At 40.1% G+C, this 19,723-nt stretch overlaps 1 long non-coding RNA gene across 3 annotated transcripts; it reads left to right on the top strand.

The window, feature by feature from the left end:
• The first annotated feature begins 542 nt into the window (after positions 1–542).
• On the top strand, positions 543–8,462 carry LOC133764645 (uncharacterized). Of its 3 annotated transcripts, none has more exons than XR_009866460.1 (4): positions 543–667; positions 3,002–3,141; positions 7,291–7,387; positions 7,900–8,462. It is a non-coding gene; the product is annotated as an uncharacterized LOC133764645 (long non-coding RNA). The 3 variants fall into 3 exon arrangements; XR_009866458.1 differs by having other exon boundaries at positions 7,897–8,462; XR_009866459.1 differs by lacking the exon at positions 543–667 and adding an exon at positions 1,129–1,185 and having other exon boundaries at positions 7,897–8,462.
• The last annotated feature ends 11,261 nt before the right edge of the window (positions 8,463–19,723 follow it).

Raw genomic sequence — 19,723 nt, 5'->3', positions numbered from 1 at the left:
GAAAACATTCCATTGTTGTGGAAACTATAGGTTTGAGAATTTCATAATTAATTTTTTGAATAGTTAGTACAGTTACCTGGTACAAACCCAACAAACTATGACAAACTGTACAGCAAATGGTTGTTCTTTCTTGTTCACCTTCTGGCCTGTTTCCATCTTGTCTTCTAGGTACAGTTTCTTTTTATTTCTTCTGTGTTCTTTTATGTATATGTAAAGAGGTGATACACATGTTTTAACCCTCCTTTTTAAAAGAAAAATGCTTTCTGATTTATATATTTTATATAAGTACTTCATCAATTATTTTTCTTTACATTTAGCTATTTTTTAGACCTTTCCCTATTATGTATATAAAGAACTCTTGCTTTTTTGTAGGCCCATAACTTTCTATTTTATGAAGGAAAGACAGCATTTTAACAGTATATTATAAATGGTTGTTGCTGAATTGTGAATTTCCTCAGAAATACTGGTATCTTTTTAATAATATATAATATATCAATGCTTTCTTTTTTTAAAGGATTTATTTATTTTATTTGAAAGGCACAGTTACAGAGAGGGAGAGGCAGAGAGAGAAGTCTTCCATCCACTGGTTCACTCCCCAGATGGCCACAACAGCCGGAGATGCACTGATCTGAATCCAGGAGCCAGGAGCTTCTTCTGGGTTTCCTATGTGAGTACAGGACTTGGGCCATCTTCTACTGCTTTCCCAGGCCATAGCAGAGAGCTGGATGGGAAGAGGAGCAGCCAGACTCAAACCGGTGTCCATATGGGATGCTGGACTGCAAGCGGTTGCTTTACCCGCTACATCACAGCACCAGCCCTAGTGTTTACTTTCAAACTCTGAGATGTTTGAGGAAACTTGGAACCAGGCTGCATGTTTTTTCTTTTTAGAATGGTTTACATGTAATGTGTTTACTTTGTAGATAAAGAAAATTTGTCATATTTTTGTGTATTGTATTTTCCAGATGATCTCAGGGATTCCATGCTTCTGACATTTTAGGAAAATGAAGACATATGCCAAGTCTAATTATGGGAGTTACAGAAGTGTTTGGTGTTTTAATTGCAATAAAGACCTATGCAAAAAGTTTTGGGATGTTCTCTATCCATTTGCAGAAGAATGCCAGGGGATGGAGTCTTTCCCTAGACTCCTGCCCAAATACTTTTCTTTTTTTTAAATTGTTATTTAAGGTATACAAATTTCACATATTTCCTATATACATATTCAGGAACATAGTGATACTTCTTACCATGACCTCCCTTCTGCCCATGCTCCCACCCCTTCTCTGCCTTCTTGTCTTATTACCTCTCTTAATTTTTACAAAGATCTATTTTCAGTTTATTTTATACTCATAAGGTGAACCTTACACTAAGTAAAGAATTCAATAAATAGTAAGAAGAATAAAACATCCTCAACAGCAGAGACAAGGGCTCTAAACGATCATCAAATCTCAAAATGTCAATCTCACTAATATGCATTACAATTTTTTGTATTCTATTATTGCAGATCAGGGGAAACATATGGTATTTGTCTTTTGGGGATTGGCTTATTTCACTAAGTATAATGGTTTCCAGTTGCATCCATTTTGTTGCGAAAAACAAGATTTCATTTTTACAGCTGAGTAGTTTTGCATGGTGTAAATATCCCACAATATCTTTTTTTTTTAATTTTTAGGTCTGTTTTATTTATTTATTTTTTGTTTCCATACTTTCTTTTTTTAACTTTTATTTAATAAATATAAATTTCCAAAGTACAACTTTTGGATTATAGCGGCTTTTCCCCCCATAACCTCCTTCCCACCTGCAACCATCCCATCTCCCACTCCCTCTCCCATCCGATTCTTCATCAAGATTCATTTTCAATTATATTTATATACAGAAGATCAACTAAGTATATACTAAGTAAAGATTTCAGCAGTTTGCATCCACACAGATACACAAAGTATAAAGTATTGTTTGAATAGTAGTTTTACCGTTAATTCGCATAGTACAACATATTAAGGACAGAGATCCTACATGGGGAGTAGGTGCACAGTGACTCCATTGTTGATTTAACAATTGACACTCTTATTTATGATGTCAGTAATCACCCGAGGCTCTAGTCATGAGTTGCCAAGGCTGTGGAAGCCTCTTGAGTTCACAAACTCCGATCTTATTTAGACAAGGTCATAGTCAAAGTGGAAGTTCTCTCCTCCCTTCAGAGAAAGGTACCTCCTTCTTTAATGGCCTGTTGTTTCCACTGGGATCTCACTCACAGAGATCTTTCATTTAGGTCATTTTTTGCCACAGTGTCTTGGCTTGCCATGCCTGAGAAACTCTCATGGGCTTTTTAGCCAGATCCGAATACCTTAAGGGCTGATTCTGAGGCCAGAGTGCTGTTTAGGACATCTGCCATTCTATGAGTCTGCTGTGTATCCCACTTCCCATGTTGGATTATTCTCTCCTTTTTAATTCTATCAGTTATTATTAGCAGACACTAATCTTGTTTATGTGATCCCTTTGAATCTTAATCCTATCATTGTGATCAGTTATGAACTTAAACTGATCACTTTGACTAGTAAGATGGTATTGGTACATGCCACCTTGATGGGACTGAATTGGAATCCCCTTGCATGTTTCTGGCTCTGCCATTAGGGGTAAGTCTGATTGAGCATGTGCTGAACTGTACATCTCCTCCCTCTCTTATTCCCACTCTTATATTTAACAGAGATCACTTTCCAGTTAAATTTAAACACCTAAGAATAATTGTGTGTTAATTAAAGAGTTCAACCAATGCTATTAATTAAGTAGAACAAAAAAAAATACTAAAAGGAATAAAATAGTAAGTTGTTCCTCGACAGGACAAGGGTTGATAAAGTCATTGTTTCTCATAGAGTCCATTTCACTTCTACAGGTTTCCTTTTATGTGCTCAGTTAGTTGTCACCGATCAGGAAGAACATATATTTGTCCCTTTGGGACTGGCTTATTTCACTCAGCATGATGTACTTTTCTTTTTTCTGTTTCAAGGGTATAGCTCATGGAGCCTTCAGTCCAGGCATGACCATCTGAACCAATGCTGTGATTTGTCTGCGATTTTGGGAAAAAGTCTTTTAAAAGATTTGCCTACTCACATAAATTAGAACAACTTAGGCACCTGATGATAAGAGGTAAGACATTTTGGGTTGAAACACAGAAATAACAGTTCACTTGCCACAGATAGGAAACTTACAAACAAGAAAATGTTTAAAGAGGCTTTTTTCAGAAGTGAAGAGATGTGTTTCTACTTTCTGTGACATTATTTTTAAGGAGAAATCACTGCAATTTTTGCATGTGGGCTTACTACCTCATATGAGAAAGGAAGGAATCAAGATTGTAACTTTCACTGCTTCTACATGTGACCATAAGGACTATATGATATAATTGAAGACAGCTGAATTAAAGTGTAAGAATTTTAATACAGTCATGTTGTTAGATAAAATGGTTACTAGAGAGAATAACACAAAATAGCTATTCAATAAGTATTAGCAAATACAGTACTCCTACCTTATCCATGGTCAACCGGGGTTCAAAAATTATTAACTGGAAAATTCCAGACAAAAACAATTTTTAAGATGTAAACTGTACGCTGTTCTCAGTGGGATGGTGAAATCTCACACCAGCCAGTCTGTCCTGCCCAGGAAATGCATCATCCTTTTGCCTAGCATATCCGATCTGTATATGCTGTCGACCCAATGGCCTCTGAGTAGCCAGGTTAGTTTTCAGGTGTACTGTCATTGCAGTGCTTGTGTTCAAGTAACCCTTATTTTACTTACTAATAACCCAAAATCATGAGTGGCAGTTATGGCAGTTTGAATATACCAAAGAAAAGATGCAAAGTATTTCTTTTACTGAAAAGATTCTTTGCTTAATAAAGAAAGAAAAAAAAAAAGTCATATGCTGGCCAGCGCCGTGGCTCAACAGGCTAATCCTCCGCCTGCGGCGCCAGCACACCAGGTTCTAGTCCCGGTCAGGGTGCTGGATTCTGTCCCGGTTGCCTCTCTTCCAGGCCAGCTCTCTGCTATGGCCTGGGAATGCAGTGGAGGATGGCCCAAGTGCTTGGGCCCTGCACCCCATGGGAGACCTGGAGAAGCTCCTGGCTCCTGCCTTCGGATCAGCACGGTGCGCCGGCCGCAGCACTCTGGCTGTGGCAGCCATTGGAGGGTGAACCAACGGCAAAGGAAGACCTTTCTCCCTGTCTCTCTCTCTCTCTCACTGTCCACTCTGCCTGTCAAAAAAAAAAAAAAAAAAAAAGTCATATACTGAGCTTGCTCAAGGGCTGTGATAAAAACAAATCTATCTGGAAATTGTGAAGAAAGAAAACAATTTGTTCTAGGTTTGCTAGAACCTAGCAAAGCCACAGTGAGTCGTAAGTTATCAATTAAGATGGAAAAGGTATTAGGGCCCAGTGTTGTGGTGTAGCGGGTAAAGCCACTGTCTGCAATGCCGGCATCCCATATGGGCTCAGGTTTGTGTCCTGGTTGCTCCACTTCCAATTTAGCTTCCTGCTAATGGTCTGGGAAACTCATCAGATGTTGGCCCAAGTGTTTAGGCCTCTGCCAGCCACCTGGGAGACTTGGATGAAGCTCCTGGCTCCTCACTTTGGTCTGGCCCAGCCGTCTAGGTAGTGAACCAGTGGATAGAAGAGCTCTCTCTCTCTTTCTCCCACTCCCTCTGTAACTCTTTCAAATACATAAATATTAAAAAAAAAAAAAAAAAAAAAAGGAAGGGGCCGGCGCCGTGGCTCACTTGGTTAATCCTCCGCCTGCAGTGCCGGCATCCCATGTAGGCGCCAGGTTCTAGTCCCGGTTGCTTCTCTTCCAGTCCAGCTCTCTGCTGTGGCCCGGGAGTGCAGTAGAGGATAGCCCAAGTGCTTGGGCCCTGCACCTGCATGGGAGACCAGGAGGAAGCACCTGGCTCCTGGCTTCGGATGGGCGCAGCACCGGCCGTAGCGGCCATTTGGGGAGTGAACCAACAGAAAAGGAAAACCTTTCTCTCTGTCTTTCTCTCTCACTGTCTATAACTCTACCTGTCAAAATAAAATAAAATAAAATAAAATGATGGAAGAGGTATTAAAGTTCTGTATGTATGTGTTTTGAAAAAAACATTGCATACACAATTGTCCCTTAACTTACTATGGGTTTTTTTCTGGTTAAACTCATCATAAGTTGAAAATATAAATAAAAAATGCCTTAGATGCACGTCACCTTCAGCACACTGCAGAGTATTATTTGTTTACCTTTGAGGTCACATTGCTGCCTGCGGGCTGTGATTTGCTGCTGCTGCTCAGTATCACCAGAGATGATCAAATCAGGGAACATTAGCTCAGAGTCAGCCGGCAATGCAAAATTGTAATATAGAACTTTCAATCTTCAACTCAGGGGTAAATCCTAATTAGCCTGCACCAGTTTGCCATTCTCATTACCCTTGTTTGTGTTTGTCTTAGGAATGTACACATGATACAATTGTTTTGGCCAGTGAGCTACAAAAGGGAAGATTGTTGGCTTTGTTTGTTCTGTTGACAAAGGTTTCCTCAGATACAAGGAAAGCCTCAGGAAAAAATAGGCTTTTCTTGTCCTGGAAATGAGGCAGCCATCTTTGATGACCTTGACCAATGTTCAAGACAACTCTCTGAGGGCAGAGTGTAGAATAGAAAGAAGTCAAGTCCTGGAGGATGTTATTGATCCTGTAACTTATTAACCCTGGTGGCTTGGTATCTGTCATGAGAGATAATGAATTATCTATTGTGTAAGTTATTGTGATGTAGGTTTTCTATTGTTTGCAGCTCAAAGTACCCAACAGATACAATATCTTATCATGTTAGACTGGAAAAGAAATGAGGCACCAATAATTCATTGATGAAAGTGCATATATTTAAACAATCTTTGAACATGTAGATTTGAACAAATGGTAGTTTTGGACTCAGTTATTTGATAAATCTCCCATCTGAGTAGAAAAACAGACTTTGGACTCATGTAGGATTTTTTTAAAGACTTATTTTTATTTATTATTTGAAAGACAGAGTTACAGAGAGAGGTAGAGACAGAGAGAGAGGTTTTCCATCCGCTGGTTCACTCCTGAAATGGCTGCAACGGCCAGAGCTGCACTGATCTGAAGCCAGGAGTTAACTCCGGGTCTCCCACGCAGGTGTAGGGCCCCAAAGAGTTGGGCTGTCTTCTACTGCTTTCCTAGGGCATGGCAGAGAGCTAGATCAAAAGAGGAGCAGCTGGGATTGAACCAGCACCCATATGGGGCCAGCACTGCAGGTTGGGGCTTTAACCTGCTGTGCCACAGCACCGGCCCCCATGAAGAATGTTTTAATGAATGTAATGTTATAATTTTGGAATTTATTCACAAATTTTGAAGAATATAAGACAAATTATTAGGTTATTTTAAAATTCTCAGGAGGTAATCTGAATTATCATACATCTCTCGAAATGGCTTCTTTTTATTTTCAAGAAAATTTGAGAGTTGGAGAATTCTGTTCATCAAGAAGCGGCAATCGGGGCAGATGTGTGACAAAGCACACATTTGCCAGCTGGGAAGTCTGAATCCCATATTCAAGTGCCTAGTTTTAGTCTTGGCTCTTCTGCTTCCATCCCAACTTCCTGTGAATATGTGCCCTATGAGGCAGCAGGTGCTGGATTTAGTACTTGGGTCCCTACCATCCACATGGGACATTAGGAATGAGGTCCAGGCTACTGGTTTTGGCTTGGACTAACCCTGGCTGCTATGGGCATGTAGAGCTGAACTACTTAATGGAAGTCTTTTCTCCTTCTATCTTTCTCCATCTTTTAAATAAAATGAAAATAAATACATAATAGTTTCTTAATTTAAAAAAAAGAAGTGATAAGTTTCATGAAATGTTGGGGCCAATTTTATGAATTCATGTGTTAATCCAGAATTTCTTCCTATGTGATAAAACCCTAAAATATGTTTAGTGTAAATTCCTTTGTGAAAGTATATCCTTTCATGAATTTATAGAACTTACAGCTGGAAGACATTTCTATGTATGTAAATATAAAATCAGAATTGAGTTATGAGTCATTAATACTTCCATAGTTCTTTGGAAGAGTTCAGTTCAATATATACATATCACCATTCTTCTTGATTAAATGGATTTGACTAATAACTGTAGGCTTACAAGAGTACCAACAATTCTGTCCTAAGAAGTTTTATTGGTTGAAATAGTACTATGTTCCTCTTGTGTCAGTATGCTTTTTTTATCAGCTCTGGAAATTCCATTTCTTTTGTAATAAAATTATGATGTATTATTATAGGGGATCATTTTGAATAGATTAAATTCAGAAGGCAACAATCAACAAGACCATGATGTAAAATTAAACAGGCAGTAGTCATTTGCATGGAGAGCCAGAGGTAGGAAAATGCCTTAGTTATTATCTATTACGAAATGCATATTATCTATTATGAAATGCAGTGGAAAAAAAGTTTATAAAATTCCTGTTAACAATGTAATGATAAAAATTTTTATGTTTCTTTTGTTAATAACTGACTAAATCTGCCATTGATAATATCTTTGTTCAATGTGTTATCTTTATGATTTTAATAAATAATATTGTACTTATATTTTTATAAATTACTTTGACAGAATCCGTTGTATTTTCAGTTTCATTAGCTCTCTTTATTCACCAGTTTTCATTTTCTCAGAACTTCAGGCTTTCAGAAATCTAATTTTGGAATATCTGCTGTATATGGACATTTTGGTGTATGCCAAAACTCTCTTTCTGGATAGTTTTAAACAATAGAAATTTCTATGTAGTATGTATGTCTTTATAAGTTCCATGCGAAAAAGTTTGTATTCCTCTCCTGTGTATTTTTAACATTTTATTTGTTTTTAAAGTTTATTTGTTTATATATTTGAAAAGCAGAGTGACAGAAAGGAAGAAAAGAAAGAGAGATCATCCATCTGCTGGTTCACGCCCCAATGCCTGCAACAGAAGGGGCTAGGCCAGCCTGAAGCCAGGAACCAGGAACCGTGTCTGGTCTTCTACTTGAGTGGCAGGAACCTAAGAACTTGAGCCATCATCTGGTGCCTTCCCAGGTGCCTGAGCAGAAAGCAGGATCAGAGCATGGAGTGGCCAGGACGGGAACCGGGCACTCCAGTACAGGATGCGGATTCCGAAGCCATGGTTTAGCCTGCTGTGCTGCTATGGCAACCCCCATTTTCTATATTTTTACTTCTGTAAATCTCATCCACATCCAGAACTTTATGTATCTTCTCTTAGCAAAAATCACCTCATACATCTCTGATACCTTTGCCTTTGCATGTTACAGGACCAGAAATATCATATTTCTACAACTGAAACTCATTCCTGAAAGGTACTCCTCTTTGATATTTCAGTTTGTGTCAACACCCTTCTCATGGTGATTTGGGCTTCACACTTCAGAGTCAGTTTTTCTTTCATCTTCTACTTTGCTTCCAGTGTATAATTTGCTGCTAAAATAAATTTCAAGATGCTACTTGAACTCAGTCAAACACCATGCATTTTTAGCCACCTCCATATGCCTACTACTATGTCAGCTGTACTGGGGAATACACAGGAAACATTAACTTTTGTGCAGAAACACAGAAGATCATATCCAACTGGTATCTCCAGCTTCCTTACCTTCCAGAATGAAAGAACCGACATTAGGCTGTTCAGCAAGTAATCAGTGCATGGCACTAATATTCAGAAGAGCTCATAAGTTAGGTATCAGTTTATAGGAAGAATCCAGTGCAAGAATCCCAGCACTTTGTGCATACGGTGTAATAATAATAAGACATCACAGATCAAAGTAACTCACACAGGATGATCCATCACTATGTGAGCTATGTACTCATTTCACATTGCTCCCTGTGAGAAGATAGTCATAGATGTGAATATGGGGGATCTGTCTCCACCTGCCCTGCCTGAAAGAGCTTGGACTGAAGAGCTGGAATGGCTTAGTGCTAATTACAGACCATGATTTCAAAATTGTCACTCAGTAAATGTCATATTGAAATTATTATTTTATATTATTCTTATATTTTAATTATACATAATTATAAATTACATTTTATATTCTTAAAATTATTTATGCCATTGATTGCCAGCCTGTGTAGATGATAAGAATTCAGGATGGTGATTTCAAGGAGCCTGAAGAGGATACAGAACTGAGTCTGCCTTTGAGGCTCTGGGATAGCAGGATGAGTATTGATCTGACTCACCCCATGTATTGACCCTTTCAGACAAGCGTGAATCACCTAGTTGAAAGAGAGCAATTTAGGTAGAGAAAATATAACATGTAAAGCCTTGGAGATACGAGACGCTATGAGGCTGACAGAGCTTGAAGCATGGTTTGGGGAGTAGGAGAGGGAAGTATAAATGAGACACAGCTGGACTGCATCGAGTGTCACCGGCCAGAACATGAAGTTCCTTATATACTACATTCAGGAAATCAGTAAGAATTTAATGGAAGCATGTGACATGATTCTGGATAAATTCCACTACAGCAGCCTTTATGACAGTAGATGATTAGAAGCCAAGATAAGAAAACAGGAAGGCAGTTAGGAGCCTGTTGCAGTAATCTAAGTGAGAAATAATAAGTACTGAGTAACTGTAGCATCACTGAGAATGGAAGTTTTCGAAAGTCATAAAGGCCATGGGATCTCAACAGAATTTGATGGTTAAAGAATTACTAGGCATGAGAGATGGTTAGGTTTCTGGCTTACACAACTGAGGAAATAGTGTCATAGCTCAGAGTGCAGGGGACTAAGTCCTGCCCATTTCAGCATGGCCAGATTTTCAGAGAGGCAATCAAGAAAAATGATGAAGTAAGATCCCTGGATAAGAGGGGCCACTAGAGACTTTCAAGAGTGATCTCAGTGAACTCTGGAGGGAAATTAAGAATAATTTTAAGGGCTCCAAGCAGTCAATAAGAAAGAGGAATTGGAAACATTGGGTTTTGAACAGTTTTTATTTTTTTAAGATTTAATTTATTATTCATTTGAAAGAGTTATAGAGAGAGGTCGAGACAGAGAGAGATCTTCCATCTGCTGGTTCACTCTCCAAATAGCAACGATGGCCAGAGCTGATCTGATCCAAAGCCAGGAGCCAGAAGCTTCTTCTGCATCTTCTACCTGGGTGCAGGGGCCCAAGCACTTGAGCCATCATCCACTACTTTCCCAGGCCATAGTAGAGAGCTGGACTGGAAGTGGAGCAGCTGGGGCTCTAACCAGTGCCCATATGGGATGCTGGTGCCGCAGGCCGGGCCTCTACCTCAATGAGCCACAACGCCATCTTCAAGAACAGTTTTGTTTTTAGACTTCTCACAAAGAGAGAGCAATGGAGAATTATGGCTGATGGAAGCACTAACAGGGTGAAGGAAATTTACAATGTTTATAAATTAAAATTTTTTATAAAATAAGATGAAAATTATGATGAATTTTACAAGTTAAAAATGGGATCTGAAATGTGTGTAGACCACGAGAAAGTAAAGAGGAAGAGATTGGAGGCCAAAAAAAAATTAGAACAATTCAAGGAACAGGACCTTAATGAACTAGGAAAGAATGAATTTAACAAAAGTGGTGGGCTTAGACATGGAAAATTTGGTCTAAAACAGAACAGAAAGGAAAGATCATGTGAGAAGAATAAAAGGGATTTGATATGAAAGGAGAGTGAAACTACAGACGGGTTTTGATGTTGTGAAACAAGAAGGTTAAGGGCGTCATCCATGTGAACAGTAAGCGTCCGTCTACTGTCTACTTGGGAGATGACTTCAGGCTCATGGAAATGGTTTGGATTAGCAGTTGGAAGAATATGATAAGGAACCAATGAGTGATAATTGACATAATTGTTACACATCAGCAAAGGCCCATTTGGGATTAGTTATTATGGATACGTAGATGGCCTCAGCACAATTTCAAAAGGGTTCTTTGTTTTTTTGTGGTTTTGCTGCCTGTTAGGGACTCTAATGAGAATGGGAAGACCAAGAGAAGGCTCTGTTTCCTCACTTCCCATTCTTTATGTTCTGCATGTAGAAAATGTCCTTTTCTCAACTTGTTTGTTTTTTGAGTTTATCAGCAAGTATGCCTCAACAAGCAAACACCACACTTATCAGTTGAGTGCATTTGTGAACCAAATGGAGAAGCAGAGTGGTGGTGGGTAGGTGGGCCAGGGCAGGGCCAGAGAGTGCCCTATCAGCAGTTGTTTTTGCAAGAGGAAATTCTCTAGATACGTCATCTTTAACTTAATCGTAACTGGGATCTTCTGCATTCCTGCTATACCAATGTCCTTGCTACTTCCTCAGTGGGAAACTTGCTGTTTTCCACCTCTGCTCTTTTGTTTATGCCTCTATCGGAATTTGCTTTTTACCATTTGAACCCACAGGCTCAGCTCTCAAGCTCCCTCTCAGAATCATCTGATCTTTCCTCTACATATCAGAGCCCTTTCATTTCTCAGTATCTGTGATACTAATGACTTCATGGTACTTTGTGTTAATTCAGTGGTTTTTTGCATGTTTACTGCATTAGTCATGTTTTTGTTATTTTAACTGTGGTATCTGAGAGGTGTTTTTAGCAAGGAATAAGGTTTATTCTGGCTCAGTTTTGTAGGTTCACAGTTCAAGACTGGATGGCCCCATGAGTCTGGCATCTGATGAGGGTGGAGAATGGTGGAGTGAACAATCACATGGTGAGGCAGGAAGCAGAGAGAGGAAGCATATTCTTCATCCACACTCTATGTGGTCCCTCCTTACAATGCCATCATGATTTGATTTTGGAACGCCACCCTAGCAACTTAATTAACTCAACCACTTCTCAACAGTCCTACCATCACATATCATAATGGGATTAAACTCCCACCTAATTTATCAACCATTAACATTAACCATTAAGAATTAAGATTTTGGGGTTTAAATGTCTGCACGAGTTTGAGGGGAGTCAAATCTTGTCCAGCCCATAATATCCACCATCCTTACTTAGTTTGTCTGTTTTGGAGGATCCTAAACCAATTTTCACATTTCTTTGTACCTTTTTACCAGAGTCTATCTTGTAGTAAATGCTTAGTAGTATTTTACTAAAAAATATACAAAATAAACACAGGATGCCCAATGATGAATGTATTTGAGTGGTGGGAACACTGAAAAACCCCTGAGCTTTGAAATTAGGCAGCTCTGAATCCAAATCATTGCTTATACTCAGATTAATAATGCTATCTTAGGTGAACTGCTTTACCTTTCTGAACTTCCATTTTCTTTCTTAAGTGTAAAATGGCATAATAATAATTTGTAGACTTGTTAGGGAGATTACAAATAATGTAAATCACCTGGGAAAACTAAGCATCTAGTAAGTACTCCATAAACAATAGCTACTATTATTATTTGCTTTCTTTTTTAGGTATATAAGCTACTTGTTAACAGAAATTTTTTTATGGAATTATTTCTTCTTGAACACATCCATTGTTCAGCCATGGTGACCTGTGGTCTTGCTGTGTTGGCCTTGGACACAAAGTCCCCAGAAGTGACACAGCCCTCTACGAGCCCAAATCTTCCTCAGTGGCTTCAGGTCGTCACAGAGCTTGTCCCTGAGGCCACTGACACAAACCTGGCTATATTTTCCAAACTTCTGTGTGTTCAAGAACAGGTCTGATGGGGCTGGCACTGTGGCTCACTTGGTTAATCCTCCGCCTGTGGCGCCTGGATCCCATATGGGTGCTGGATTCTAGTCCCGGTTGCTCCTCTTCCAGTCCAGTTCCCTGCTGTGGCCCAGGAAGGCAGTGGAGGATGGCCCAAGTGCTTGGGTGCCTGCACCCGCATGGGAGACCAGGAGGAAGCACCTGGCTCCTGGCTTCGGATCGGCACAGTGCGCCAGCAGTAGCAGCCATTTGGGGAGTGAACCAATGGAAGGAAGACCTTTCTCTCTGTCTCTCTCTCTCACTGTCTAACTCTACCTGTCTAATAATAATAAAAAAAAAAAAACAGGTCTGAGATCTTGTACTAATGTGGATTCTGCATGATGGTGATCGTACGTGCCATCCCCTCCCTATTGAGTTATCCTTCCCTCTTGGTGAGCTTGTCTCAAAACCACATGAGTGTGTCTTTACTCCACCCCTTAACAGCTGTGATGGTGATGGCTACTTTCCGCTGCCCATTGATAATGGTGTTGAGCACCTGCAAAAGGTGTGTAATTTCTCAGGGGTTGCTAGAGATGTGGTGGTGGCACAGGTGATGCCATGTAGGCTGACAGTAGAAGAGTGCTTTATCTTCTTGTATATTTAAACTGTAGTAACAGAGTTACAAACACCCAAGTTTGCACCATATAGTTTATGTAGTAATGAGAAGAGGCCAAAACACAGCAAAACAAAACTTTTGACATGCTTTAATCTGAACTGGAATAAACTCAAGACTTTCTGTTTATCATCTGGCCTTGAGTCCAGTAAGCAACTACCCACAAACTGCTATATAGATGTACCAGGGGTCCTTCAGGTGCTATGAACTTCCCTGCTCGCTACAAGTGCTTATCCAGAAGTCTATACTAACCACAGAAAAGTGGCTCCATGCACAGATGGTTTGGGTTTCACTTCGCTCAGTTTGTATAGTTGAGCATAGCCAATCTGTCACAGGGAATAATCCCACCCTAGCCAGATGGAGAGATCAATTCACCAGGCATTGTCTCATTCCCATTTCTAATGGCTATAATTACATGAAGTAATCTCCCTATCAGACAAACATTTTGTACACCAAAAATAGAACTCATGGTTAATCTGGAGGAATTCTTCTTCCAGGAGCTCGGGAATTAGTGAATGTCTTTTTGGGTGAGCAGCAAGGAAGTGGGGGTCTGCCACCCAAAGTAAAAACAGGCCACACTGTAATAGCTACTGCTTGGGTAATTGGATGTGTGTATTCAGGAAATCACAAGGTTGCCAAGGAGAAATACACTGTAATGGGCTGTTTAGAATAGACCAAGTATTTTAGGGAGAGTAAAACATATCCAATTCTATTTTACCAGACATCATTTGTAAATATCTTTCTATCTAGGGATGAAAAATTATATGCAAGCAAGTAGGCCAATAACTCTTTTCAAAAAACACTTGTCTAAACTTGGCTAAGAAACTTAACATTGTCAGAGAAGTTCTTGTAAATGAAGTGTTTCTCTTTGCTAATCTCCAACAGTTCTGGGACAATTAAACCATGTTCTCTTTAGAGCCACTTTCTTGGAAGGTGTGAGAGTGCGCTGGGGTGTAGCTGAGGCAAATTTTGTGACCTGGTTTCCAGAGCTTGTAGGAATAGCATGGCAGATACAGATGTAGAGTGTGCTGATGGTGCTGGGCATTTCCAGAAGGTCCTCCTCCCTAAATTCATCTCTTGGCCCTACCCTTTGCCTACTCCCTGCTTCTGTTATTCCCGGTTGCTTGCCATATCTATAGTAGGACACGTTTTGTCTTTCCCCTCCAATTCCCTTCTACCTATTTCCTCTGTCTGAGCTCATCTGCTGAAATTTCCTTCTGAGTGATTCCTAGTTTCCTTTCAGGTCTCAGCCTTACATCACTCTTTTAGAAAATCTTCCCTGAACATATTCTAAGATGCCTCTTCTATGTCATTCTATATGCACTGATGTTTTCCTAGATAAACATATGTCACATTATGGACTAGAATTACCTGTTTGTCTATTTCCCTATTTGTTTGAAACCACTTGCTTGCTTAATAGATGAACAAATAAATGAATAAATGTACTCTGCCATAGCCTAAGAGTACCAAAAATTGATACCAAACACATCAAACACAATAGAAGTGAAAGCAAAGATTATAGGGAAAAGGTTCACTTAAAAAATCATTTTGGAGGCCGGCGCCGTGGCTCAACAGGCTAATCCTCCGCCTTGCGGCGCCGGCACACCGGGTTCTAGTCCCGGTCGGGGCACCGATCCTGTCCCGGATGCCCCTCTTCCAGGCCAGCTCTCTGCTGTGGCCAGGGAGTGCAGTGGAGGATGGCCCAAGTGTTTGGGCCCTGCACCCCATGGGAGACCAGGAGAAGCACCTGGCTCCTGCCATCGGATCAGCGCGGTGCGCCGGCCGCAGTGCGCTACCGCGGCGGCCATTGGAGGGTGAACCAACGGCAAAAGGAAGACCTTTCTCTCTGTCTCTCTCTCTCACTGTCCACTCTGCCTGTCAAAAAAAAAAAAAAAAAAGATAAAAAAATAATAAAAAAAAAAAAATCATTTTGGGAGCCAATGCTGCGGCTCAGCGTGTTAAGCTGCCACCTGTGATGCCAGTGATAAAATGCCTTGACAATAGAGACTCCATTTTGGAGCAACCCCACCTCCTCCCACCATGAGACTCTGGTCTAAAACTATGTTCTAAAGCACTCAGACAATAAGAGTCCCCTACATCACACTTGGCAAAGCATAGAAACCCCCTAGCATGATTGTTTATGCTTAAAAACAGGTAGACTACAGCTGGGTTAGTTGTAATTTGTCTATGACCCACATATGATTTAGGCCAATACCTGGATTAACGTCAAGATTATAATTGAAATTGTTAAGGTTGTAACTGGTATTGTTAAGATTATAATTGATATCAGTTTCGCATAGACTTTCCATTAGCTTGACCCTAGTAACCCTATCCCAGCAACAATGTATTCCCCTCTTGACTTTGCGATTTTTGCCTTTATAAACCCTGTTGCTTTGGGCTTTGGGGTCGAGAGTTCTTTAGGGCATAAGCCTGCTCTCCACTGCCAGCAATGAAGGACCATCAGATTTTGTCAATGTGTGGTACTTGCTCAGGTACAACACCAGCATTCTATATGGACACCATTTGAGTCCTGGCTATTCTACTTCTGATCCAGCTCCCTTCTAATGAGCCTGGGAAACAGCGGAAGATGGCCCAATTCCTTGGGCCCCTGCTGCTCATGTTCGAGACCTGGAGGAAGTTCCTGGTTCCTGGCTGTTGTGGCCATTTGGGGAATGAACCAGTGAATAGAAAATCTTTCTCTTGGTCTCTCTTTCTGTAACTCTGCCTTTCAAATGAGTGAACAAATCTTTTAAAATAACATAAAAATCATTTTAGTTAAAAGAATTTGAAGTTATGACATAGTTCAAGAGCAGTATAAAGAATTTTTAATTCTGGAACATAATTTCTGGCAGGATGCCTTGCCACCTCCTCATGCTTTATTCTGTATTTACAAAAACCAAGGACATTTTCCATCATACCACAATGCAGAAAATTAAATTCAATCAGTATCTAATCTTAGACCCCATTCCAGTTTTGCCAGTTATACCAACAGTACCCTTCATAGGAAACGGTCCAGCCCATCATATCCCCTAAATCTCCTTCAATCTGCACTAGCTTTGCTGTCTTCTCTTGATTTCCATGACCTTGACACTTGACAGGTCAGCTTTTAAACTTTGGTAAAATAATATGCCTTATTTTAGATTTGCCAGTGGTTTTTCTGATTAGACAAAGATTAGATTAACTTGGGGCATCCTAGAAATTCTATTCTAATTTTGTATATTAGATGATGAATAATTTTGATTTGTCTCATTTTTTAGGGTGTTAGCATTCATTACTTGAGTACAGTGATGTGTGTCAACCCCCTCAGCTGCAAAGTTATCCTTTCCTCCCCTTTGTTAGATTCCTCCTGCTGCCACAAGATATCTTAAACAGTGGAAATTTATTACTCACACTTTCAGAGCCTGAGAAGTTCAACATCAAAGCAAGATCAGATTTATTATCTGACGAGGGCCCATTCCTTGTAGTTATTGCCTTGTAGCTTTTCTCACAGTACAGAAGGGTTAAAAGAGAGCTTCCTTAGGCTTTGTCTATGAGGGCACTAATCCCATTCTTGAGGGTGAAACTTTCAGGACCTAATTACCTTCCAAAAGCCCCACCACCCCTTAATACTATCATTGTGATATTAGATTTCTTTTTTTAAAGAGTTATTTTATTTATTAGAAAGAGAGAGAGTTACAGAGAGAGGTAGAGACACAGAGAGAGAGGCCTTCCATCCGATGGTTCACTCCCCAGATGGCCACAACGGCCAGAGCTGCGCCCATCTGAAGCCAGGAGACAGGAGCTTCTTCCAGGTCTCCCGCATAGATGCTGGGGCCCAAGGACTTGGGCCATCTTCTACTGCTTTCCCAGGCCATAGCAGAGAACTGGATCAGAAAAGGAGCAGCCGGGACTAGAACCAGCGCCCATATGGGATGCCGGCACTTCAGGCCAGGGCATTAACCCACTGCACCACAGCACTGGCCCCTGTGATATTAGATTTCAACATAGCGGCCGGCACCGCGGCTCACTAGGCTAATCCTCCGCCTTGCGGCGCTGGCACACCGGGTTCTAGTCCCGGTCGGGGCACCGATCCTGTCCCGGTTGCCCCTCTTCCAAGCCAGCTCTCTGCTGTGGCCAGGGAGTGCAGTGGAGGATGGCCCAAGTGCTTGGGCCCTGCACCCCATGGGAGACCAGGAGAAGCACCTGGCTCCTGGTTTCGGATCAGTGCGGTGCACCAGCCGCAGTGCACCTACCGCGGCGGCCATTGGAGGGTGAACCAATGGCAAAAAGGAAGACCTTTCTCTCTGTCTCTCTCTCACTGTCTTTACTCTGCCTGTCAAAAACTAAAAAAAAAAAAAAAAAAAAAAAAAAAAAAAGATTTCAACATAGCATAGCATAAGTAGCATCTGCCTTATAATTAGTAAGTTTTTGTGAGAGATATTTTGAGGACATGTAATACCTTGTTTCTCTTCAAGCTTCCCATGTATATGTATGCCCATTTAGGTTTTCTATTTTATGTGTTAAGATTCATTATGTATTTGATGCACAAATATGTATTTGTGCACTATGTATTTGATGCACAAATTGGCCCATATTTTGCCCATGAGAGCTCTTTGTAGCTGACCATTGTTTCCCTTTGGCAAGTCTCCATCATGCGATGAGCATTTCTTTACTTTCTGGCTCAAGAAGACTCTCCAAGTTCATCTTGCGTGTTCTCTGCAGCAGCCCTGAAAGCAGTCACTCTCCATGGAGTTGTTTCCTTTTAGTGGAGAATAGTATTCGTGGTGCTTATATTAGTGATATTATTTATGCTAGGTACAGTTATCACCATTGAATGTTGTTCAGCCTCTCTTGGTGGACGGATCTAAGGCATTGATAAAAATTGCATTTGCATATACATTCAGATATTTTATTTATAGATACTAGACACTGTGAGTTCACAATTATGTCTACAATTTCAGTCTAACACCATAAGGTTCTATTTCATTTTCTTCATTTGCAAATTTGTAATTCCCTTTTACGACATTGAGAATCCTGGCTCCCTTAAATGTTTACCTACTTGATTAATTTTCCCTATAGTTAACCAATCTCCCATCTATGACACCATATCATTCTTGAATAGACACTTTCCTTATTTTTGGGGCTTTGATATTATTTGTTGAGTCACTATCCTCATGGAATCAGGATTACCAGGGTAATCAGCAGAGTATGTGACAAATGAGAATATGGTACTTCTATCACAAGATAAAGAAAATTAAGTGGCTTCTGGCTGTCTCTCTGATCACTTGCTCTGGGGAATCCTAGTGCCAAATCACAAAAAGAGGTCAATGTAGTGAGAAATTGAGACCCCTCCCCCAAATGAGTGAGCCATCATCAAAATGAATCCTTCAGCCCCAGTCAAGCCTTCACAGGGCAGTGCTGGTCAACAATGTAATGGCAACATGATGAGAAACCTGGAACCAGAACCACCTCGGTGAGTTGTCCCTGAATTCCTAACACTCAGAAATTATGAGAGATCAATGAATACCGACTCTTTTAAGCTACTAAAATTTGGAGTAACTGTGATGCAGAAATTGATAACTTAGACAACATGATAGTAGGTGACCATGTTTTGCTACTGATTTTTCTGATTTTGATATTGGAATCCCATGACCTAGTAACTCCACAATTGTGGATAAACTAGCACAGCCTACAGGTTAGACAAAATGTAAACTACATTGAAATGGTCGAGTCATGAGTTAATGTTTATAGCAGATAACAATAGCTTGATCACCAGTTTAGTTATTATTAAATCTTTAAGGCACTTTTAAACGTTTTCTAATTAATATGCAATGCTTGGGGTCTGGGGAGACCCAATGTAACATTTCAACCTATAACAAGCAGCAGCCTTTCCATTCCCTTTTCTATTCTTTGGTGGGGAACTACTACTCTGTTGTAGTTCTTTACATAGAAATACATCATCTTGCATCCTTGGGAGCCATAATCACTCAGCTATGTTGCAAAAACACCAGAAGCTGTTACGTTCACCCTATTGTATTTGGATCTGCACTGTCCAGTCACTACTCATCCTCTTTCCACTTCCTGGAATTCAGCTAAAATATACACACACAAATTATTACTCTATTGTATATTATGCACTGATAGATTGGATTACTGTATATTAATATATATTGGTATTATCAACTTCCATACATAAGAGACAACATATAGTATTTGTGCATCTAGCTTTATTATCTTCATAATGAAATAATTAAAATAATGATTTCCAACTTCTTTCCCAGCCCCAAATTAATTCTATGACTTAAGTTTTTTGGGTGGTTACTCTAATGATTATTTCAAAAACTGAAGCTCATCAGTAAATTGTTCTTTTTACCCCCATAGCAAGCAAGCAAAACAAACAAATTGTGTGTACAGTTAATATAAAAAACAAGGAAAATGACACACTGAATTATTAATGATTATACAAAA

This window comes from Lepus europaeus, chromosome 7, assembly GCF_033115175.1.
Source record: "Lepus europaeus isolate LE1 chromosome 7, mLepTim1.pri, whole genome shotgun sequence".
NCBI classification, from domain to species: domain Eukaryota; kingdom Metazoa; phylum Chordata; class Mammalia; order Lagomorpha; family Leporidae; genus Lepus; species Lepus europaeus.
The sequence above is the reverse complement of the archived record's forward strand: the minus strand, read 5'-3'. Positions and strand labels throughout refer to the sequence as shown.